Consider the following 7,638-nt stretch of genomic DNA (forward strand, 5'->3'; position numbering starts at 1 on the left):
GTGGGCAGGTCTGGTGCGGCCACGTTTCCCGGCCAATGGGAGTTTTGGGAGAGGTACCTGGAGGAGCAGCCAGGGCAACACACAGACCCCTGTGCCCCACCCTCTCACAGGTCCTGGCCGCTTCCAGGGAGCCTGCCCTGCCCCTGGTGCGTGCTGGGCCGGAGCTGCTCTAGGTAAATGTTGGGGTCGGGGGGGGCACAGAAAATAACCCCATGGGCCTAATGCAGCCCACGGGCCTCGTGTTTGAGACCTCTGCTCTAGTGAGTCTATCAGAGTTTTCTTCCATTTTCCAATCAGTTTCCAAGCTGTACAAACTTCGGGGTAATGATTATTATTTCTCCAGTTGTCTTGCAGACGTGGTCTTAGAATGTGTATAATCTAGGGACAAATCAGCAACAATGAAGACAGGGACTGTGTTTTCTTCTATGTTTGTACAATGCCTTGTACAGCAAGGCCTCTGAGCACTATTGCAATATAAATATTAAATAATAATCCCCAGTAGCTCTAAGGTCCATATAAACAGTCCCCTGCATCCATGGGAAACCCCATTGAAGAAAGTGGGGTACGATGTGGTACCAAGGGTCTGCCCAGATGGGCCAGCTTGGAGGATCAGGGCCTTCATTTTCAGTTGGACAATATGGGAGATTTAACACATTACAGGCAAATGTGAACTGCATATCAAGTTAAAATGGAAGCACTTGTGATGTCCCAGACACAGCATCCCTTCTTGGTGCCATCAGCTCCTATTAGGCTTTAATATCTGGAATACACTAGTCACCAGCTTGTGGCTTGCAAAGTCTAACGGAGGTCTCACTAATAAATCGTTTTCTTTGGTTCACTAAATGGCTGCTATTTAACCTTGGAAAGCATTAACAATTGTTCTCCAAGCATTCAATTAACTGGCATTTCAGAGAGAAACACACTGAAAATGACCCACTTAGGAAGAGCTACAAAAGATAAACTATCTTTGTGGTAGTGAAGAAAGACAATAACAACAAGAGGACAGTCAATAAATCCACATTGGCTAATATATTCTGCACCCAACAAAACAAAGACAAGAAGTAGTAGCAATTTTAAAACATCAGCACTCAGGTCCGGAGTTCAAACAGCTAGTCTCTCTTTAACTCAGGTTTTTCCTCCTCCATTGTATGATGAACTGCACTTCTTTTTGTTGCTTCTTGTGTTTGATCATTGTTAACTCTCTTTCATATTACTGAAATTTTCACAATTGCCTATTTTCTTTATAAATTATTCAGTTTTTAATCCTTACTTGTTTCCTATTTTTAACCATCACTATTTTCCATTTTAAAATTTTTAATTTTAATATAAGCCTTGCCTTATTTTATCTATATACACACCAGATTGTGGGGCATGGGGTGGTGGGGTTAGGCTGTCCACTACCAGATCGTGGCTATAAGGCTAGGTAGTCTGCTCCAGGAGGATTACAGAGTTGTATAGGGGTACCATAGGGAGTCCTAACCCTCCCCAGCTGTTAGCACAGGGAAGAATGCATGGCCAGGACACACCTATGATGTCCTAATCCCCAGTTGCTGTTTTGCCCCTAATGGACACATCGTGCCCTTTTTGACTTACACGAATTGTAGCCTTGACTTTAGTCCTAATTCAAACCTGGCTTTTCAAAAGACCTATATATATATATATGACTGTTTTACTCATCCCATCTCCAAACACTCTCAGGACTTGTCTTCACTACCGGGAGATCAACACTGCTGCAAGCAGAGGGTGTCGATTTAGCTGGTTGACCCGCTAAATCGACTACAGAGGACTCTCCACTATTCATGTAGCTGGAGTAGCGTAATTTAGGTCGATTTACCCCAGTAGTTGAACACAAGCCCATAGTGACATATTTTCAAAGAACTGTGTGTGGGGATGGTTATTTATTTATTTTTTTATTTACTTAAATTTGATATACAGTTTGAACTCAGCCCACACAACGTTCTGAGCATCCTGCCAATAATTCAATTAAAAACATCCACTCAGCAGCATAATACAAATAAATTAATTCCAGCAGATTTCAATAATCAAATGGAGGTAATTTACCTCCACCAGCTGACAATAAAAACAAAAAATCTCCATGAAAGCCTTTAACTCCCAAATCATACCCAGTAACATTCCCTCAACCTTCCCCAAAACTCTAGCAAAGTTTAGGTGAGCAGTTCTTTTGTTAGCATAATATGTTATACCTCATGGAACGCTTGGAAGATTTAGCCCTGAAACCGTGGTTGTCAACCCACTGAAGGTTAAAAAAAAACATGGTGGACCTTTCTATCATGTTATGTTCATATCATACTGAGCCCATGTCTTAGTGGGTCACAAATGAAAATACAAAATTCAGGACAGACCACTGAGAAGTGGGGCAGACTCACCCTAAACTTGTAGTTAGTCTATTATTAGACTATACCAAGCCACTATCAAAAGTGAATTTCTGTCTCACCACACTGGTTAACAAGAAGCCAAAAATGCAGTCTCCTTGGGCATTCCAACGCTTGGCTCACTACCCAGACACTAGACTTTATGATGAGTGGTCAGGGCCGGTGCAACCACTAGGCGAACTAGGTGGTTGCCTAGGGCGCCAAGTGGTTGGGGGTGGCGGTGGAGCGGAGGTAAGGTAGGGCAGGGGGGTGCGCCACCTTCAGCAAGTAATGGGGGTGGGGGCAGCGCACAGGGGAACGCTCCCCACCCCAGCTTACCTCTGCTCCGCCTCCTCCCCTAAGCACCGCTCCGCTCTGCTTCTCTCCCTCCCAGGCTTGCACGCCAAACAGCTGATTGGCGCCACAAGCCTGGGAGGCAGGAGAAGCAGCAGCGTGCTCAGGGAGGAGGCGGAGCAGAGGTGAGCTGGGGCGGGGAGCTGCTGCATGGGGGGCTCCCCAGGCCAAGGAGAGGGACAGAGGGGGTGGCAGGGAGCTGCCGCAGGGGGGGCTCCCCGGGCTGAGGGAGGGGCAGCGGTGGGGAGCTGCCGAAGGCGGGGGCGCCTCAGGGTGGAGAGCGGGGCGGGGAGCTGCCACGGTGGGGGGGGCGGCACAAGGTGGAAGTTTCACCTAGGGCATGAAACCTCCTTGCACCGGCCCTGTGAGTGGTTACTGAAAACCAATCTAATCAAATATAGGGCCCTTCTAATCCCAAGGGACCAGCCACTTGGGCAGGTGAATATAACTCAGATTTTACCCAATAATCAGGCTGATGCCAATCCTTTAGTAACTAAAAACTAAAGGTTTAATATGAAAAAAAGAAGAGTTATAAATGGTTAATAGATCATATATATATATATATATATATATATATATATACACACACACACACACACAAGTAATTTTTCAGTGTTCATAGATCAGGATCATAGTAGTGATGGAATAAACTGCCATCTTGCAAAAGTCTCTCCCTGGAATTTCCCAAACAGGTTGAGGGTCATTAGTCCTTGTTTAGAGCATCCTTGTTAGAAATCACATATTAAAAATGCAGAAAAACTGCAACTGTTAGCAGTTACATAACTTTCTAAGCCACGTTCAGACATTAATTTAATGATCTATACTAATTTATTAAAAAAATTTTTAGCACTAGTATTTTTTACTAATAATTAGTAATACTTAGCATTTGTACAGTGCCTTTTATCTCAGGATCTCAAAGCTCTGGAAAAAGGTGAATAACTATAAAATAAACTGTAAAAGTAGATGAATTCAGACTGATGTTTTTTGTATGTGAAATAGGTTATACACATATAATTCAGGATCTTGAGGAATAATTTAAATCCAGGATTAGATTAAAGGCCAAAGATTAAGTATCTTTGACCGCAAACTGTTGCTACATTTGGGAAGCGGTGGGTGGGTGGGTGGATGTGTGTGTAAGAGAGAGAAAGGCTGATGGATTGTTGTTTTATATTATTATTCATTATTTCTAATACCATAGGATTTAGGAGTGATCTAATCATAGATCACCAGAACCCCTCTTTTGCTAGGTGCTGTAACACAGAACAAAAAGATGGTCCCAACTCCAATAATTTTACAATCCAAGTATAAGACAAGAGACAACAGATAGATACAGACAGATGGGAGAGTACAAAGAAACAATGAGGCAATATTGGTCAGCATGAGAGCCAGTGATATCAGGACCAGCAGCCTAACCATTGTAAAGATTTTTGTAGTTTTCACAGCAATAGAGTTTTAGAGAGGGATTTGAAGGTGGGTAATTAGGGCACTTAATCAGTTTTTACAGGAAGCTCCCCCAAGCTTGAGGGAAGCATGTGAGAAAGCATGAAGGTGCTTGGTTGAAAATTCGACAAGTGGAATCAGGGGCTGATCACAGGCAGGAGTCAACATCTCAATAACGAATGAGAAATGTTAGGTCAACTAAAGTAAGAAACGATTTTAACTTTCTATTTTCAGAGTTTAGAACTGATTTTAGGCATATCTTTCAATCTTTCTGTGCCTCAGTTCCCCATATGTAAAGTGGGGATAATAATACTCTCTTTGTCCCGCTCTTTATCCCTATTTAAAATGTACGATATTAAATCTCTAAATATGTTTGTAGAGCACGTTGAATAATATGAGGATAACTAAGCAGTTTAAGGCAGTGCATTGAGGTCCCAGTTTCCCCTGGGGGCATAGGTTTGAATCCCCCTCCTCACAACAGGCTGGGCTTTTCTTGAATTTGTTTGCGGGTCATGGTGAATAATCAGCTGAATATGAGCTCCCAGTGTGATGCTCGGGCCAAAAGAGCTAATATGAATTTGGGATGCATGAATATAGAGTAGAAGTAGAGAGGTTATTTTACCTCTGTATTGGTACTGGAGCAACTGCTGGTGCCCACAATTCAAGAAGGATGCTGATAAACTGGAGAGGATGCAGAGAAGAGCAATGAGCATGATTAAAGGCAAACAGAGGAGAGGCTAACAGAGGGAGTTTGTCTGGGATCTGTCCGAGAGGAGATACACTAAGTGCTGCATTGGGGGGCCTGTGTTGGTGAGTATCTGAATGTCTGTTGCAGGGACAGTTTGTCAGTTTGACCGTGTGCTTGATTGTTTGAAAAGTGTGAATTGGGAGTGCTTTGTTCCAGGTGAGCCTTGAGTAGGCCTGACTGTTATAAAAAGCCAGTCAGCTGAGTGGCGAACACCGGAGAGGTGAACAGAAGGAGTTTGCCTGGGAGTTCGCCTGGGGAGAGCCCACTGAGGCTTCCATCTTGCAGGCTTCTCTGAGTAGTTACTACAGCTCCTGAGGAAGCTCTTAGAAGGAAGGTAATATAGATGGTGAGCGTTCAGCTGTTGTTACCTGCACAGGATGTGCCAAGTTTGTCTTTCTTCCACAGGACAGAAGCAACTTTGTCTGTACAAAATGCAAGCTGGTCTCCATATTGGAAGAGAAGGTTCAAGGTCTGGAGAAACAAGTATTGACCCTGCGTTGCATAAGAGAAACTGAAGATTTCCTGGACAGACGTCAGGATATGCTTCTACAGGCACAACATTCTGAAGATTCAGAGCAGGCTGTGCAGTGGGGACAGGAGGACGGTGAAGAAGTTTCAGCATGTGACCTCCAGAAGAAGAAAGGGGAGCGTCCATGTACCAGCAATGAAGATACAGGTAAGCAACCGTTTTCATGTTCTCTCCACAGGTACTGATGCAGAGAGTGGACTAGATGATACATCTGAGGGAAGGGAGCAGAAGGAGACTCTGCCGATTGGAAGGCATGAGGTGCACTGTCCTAGGGATGGGGGTGCCGCAACCACCCCTCCCAAGAGAAGGAGGCGGGTGGTGGTGTTTGGGGACTCCCTCCTCAGGGGGACTGAGTTATCTATCTGCCACCCCGACCGGGAAAACCGAGAAGTCTGCTGTTTGCCAGGAGCTAGAATTCACAATGTGACGGAGAGACTGCCGAGACTCATCAAGCCCTTGGATCGCTACCCCTTCCTGCTTCTCCACATAGGCACCAATGATACTGCCAACAATGACCTTAAGCGGATCACTGCAGACTACATGGCTCTGGGAAGAAGGATAAAGGAGTTTGAGGTGCAAGTGGTGTTCTCTTCCATCCTCCACGTGGAAGGAAAAGGCCTGGGTAGAGACCGTTGAAGCGTCAACGAAGTCAACGAATGGCTACACAGGTGGTGTTGGAGAGAAGGCTTTGGATTCTTTGACCATGGGATGGTGTTCCAAGAAGGAGGAGTGCTAGGCAGAGATGGGCTCCACCTAACGAAGAGAGGGAAGAGCATCTTCGCAAGCAGGCTGGCTAACCTAGTGAGGAGGGCTTTAAACTAGGTTCAGTGGAGGAAGGAGACCAAAGCCCTGAGGTCAGTGGGGAAGTGGGATACCGGGAGGAAGCACAAGTGGGAGAGCACAAGAGTGGAGGGCTCCTGCCTCATACTGAGAGAGGGAAAATCAGCGAGTTACCTTAAGTGCCTATACACAAATGCAAGAAGCCTGGGAAACAAGCAGGGAGAACTGGAAGTCCTGGCACAGTCAAGGAATTATGATGTGATTGGAATAACAGAGACTTGGTGGGATAACTCACATGACTGGAGTACTGTCATGGATAGATATAAACTGTTCAGGAAGGACAGGCAGGCAGAAAATGTCAGGGTGGGAGTCTGCTATAGACCACCAGATCAGGGGGATGAGGTGGATGAGGCTTTCTTCCAGCAACTAATGGAATTTACTAGATTGCAGGCCCTGGGTCTCATGGGAGACTTCAATTACCCTGATATCCGCTGGGAGAGCAATACAGCGGTGCACAAACAATCCAAGAAGTTTTTGGAAAGTGTAGGGGACAATTTCCGGGTGCAAGTGCTGGAGGAACCAACTAGGAGCAGAGTTCTTCTTGATCTGTTGCTCACAAATCAGGAAGAGTTAGGAGAAGAAGAAAAAGTGGATGGGAACCTGGGAGGCAGTGACCATGAAATGGTTGAGTTCAGGATCATGACACAGGAAAGAAAGGAAAGCAGCAGAATATAGACCCTGGACTTCAGAAAAGCAGACTTCAACAACCTCAGGAAACTGATGGGCAGGATCCCCTGGGAGAATAACATGAGGGGGAAAGGAGTCCAGGAGAGCTGGCTGTATTTTAAAGACTCCTTATTGAGGTTACAGGAACAAACCATTCCGATGAGTAGAAAGAATAGTAAATATGGCAGGCGACCAGCTTGGCTTAATAGTGAAATCCTTGCTGATCTTAAACACAAAAAAGAAGCTTACAAGAAGTGGAAGCTTGGACAAATGACTGGGGAGGAGTATAAAAATATTGCTCAAGCATGCAGGAGTGAAATCAGGAAGGCCAAATCACACTTGGAGTTGCAGCTAGCAAGAGACGTTAAGAGTAACAAGAAGGGTTTCTTCAGGTATGTTAGCAATAAGAGAAAGTCAAGGAAAGTGTGGGCCTCTTACTGAATGAGGGAGGCAACCTAGTGACAGAGGATGTGGAAAAAGCTAATGTACTCAATGCTTTTTTTGCCTCTGTCTTCACGAACAAGATCAGCTCCCAGACTACTGCACTGGGCAGCACAGCATGGGGTTCAGGACTATTTAGAAAAGCTGCATGAGCACAAGTCCATGGTGCCAGATGTGCTGCATTCAAGAGTGCTAAAGGAGTTGGCTGATGTGATTGCAGAGCCATTGGTCATTATCTTTGAAAACTC

The sequence above is a fragment of the Dermochelys coriacea genome, chromosome 3, assembly GCF_009764565.3.
Source record: "Dermochelys coriacea isolate rDerCor1 chromosome 3, rDerCor1.pri.v4, whole genome shotgun sequence".
NCBI classification, from domain to species: domain Eukaryota; kingdom Metazoa; phylum Chordata; order Testudines; family Dermochelyidae; genus Dermochelys; species Dermochelys coriacea.